Raw genomic sequence first — 1,536 nt, 5'->3', positions numbered from 1 at the left:
AACAAAGATAATAAATATTCAAAACTCATCACTTCCCAATTATTTTTCTATATTCTTTTTCTCTAAGATCTTGGGGTTATTTCCATCTAATATGTCTGTATGGTAGAAGTATTATAACATATGTTACTGTGCATCTCTTCCCAGCTCTGCATGCACCAAGGTCTCATTGGTAGCTTGAAATTGGCCATGGTGAAAATATTTATACCATGAAAATCAGCAAATGTGACAAATCAGGACAGTCATGTTGTTTAACAACTGATTCTCTAACCAAGCTGTTTAATAATTGAAGAGCCAGTTGCTAGACATTTTCGAGCACACCATTCATTTTGAGCCTTTGAGCTCATCAGGTCTCCAAATATCTCACTGGCCAAAATCAAGCAGTTGTGAAATACCTCCACTTTTAGTGAAAGAGACTGAGAAATTACATGAAAAATATGTATCTATAGGGAAGGCTGAAGATTTGCAGGTGGTAATTCTATCTACTACAGTTGGGAAAATGTACAAAAGGCATACAAACAGGAAAACAGTGTTGTATGTATTAGTAAACGAATATGTATAATTTTGATTTTTGTTGAAAGCAACCATTTCTTCCTCATTATTTCTAACATTTCTCAGAGGAAAACAAATATTTTAAAGTGACAATTTGAATTACAAATGAATTCTTGTCTATTTGTATTTATGAAATGTTGGTTAATTATGATGGTAGACAAACTCAAATAGGCTAGCACAAGTTGTTTGTTCATCATTCTGAAACTCTAATAAGCATAATTCATAGTAAAAATTTTATTCCATTCTGAATCTATCATGTTTAACCCAAATCATAACCATGATTCTTTTGAGATACTGCAAAGCCGACATGGCCTATGTGAAAAAAAACATTCCAGTTTAATACTAAAAATGTTAGTAGTCTTACTTTCCTTATGTGCAGATTTGTCTGTTAATTGAAAATAGCATTCCCAGCTGCACTGACAATGTTTTCTTAACAAAGGGAGGAGGACATCTTAAAGATTGCAGTGGAAGTCAAGGCAAACCATAATTTACACTTCAGAATATAAATGCTCCAGGGAAGCCTTCTTCCCCCGCTGACTGGAACTTTGATTGGCATTTCAATAGAACTCTACCAGATTGGAGGTTGGTCCCGGGAAACCCATCCTCATGGTTACCAATGACTATAATTCCAGGTGTCTGATCCGAGAAAATAATGTCTACGAGAAAAGGACATTTAAAAAGTCAAGACAACTATGAAAGCCAATGAGAGCCAGAAAACCAACCAAAGGAGGAGAATAAGGACATGAGGACATGAGGTGTGGACACCTCATTCTGAAAAATAGATGTATTTCTAGTTCAAGTTCACTCTGCTTTTATAATTGCCAATAAGATAGCAAAGGGCAATTATATGTGCATTTATATGTATATATGTGTGTGTCATGTATTTCCCACCCCCACCCAAAAACCCTCCTCTCCAGAGAGGATTATCTACCATAATCACTTTAGATTTTAAGCACTATAAAATTAGATTTTATTGGATATGAAATT

This window comes from Propithecus coquereli, unplaced genomic scaffold (genome assembly GCF_000956105.1).
Source record: "Propithecus coquereli isolate 6110/MARCELLA unplaced genomic scaffold, Pcoq_1.0 Scaffold414, whole genome shotgun sequence".
Lineage (NCBI taxonomy): Eukaryota > Metazoa > Chordata > Mammalia > Primates > Indriidae > Propithecus > Propithecus coquereli.
This window is presented reverse-complemented; position numbering follows the sequence as displayed.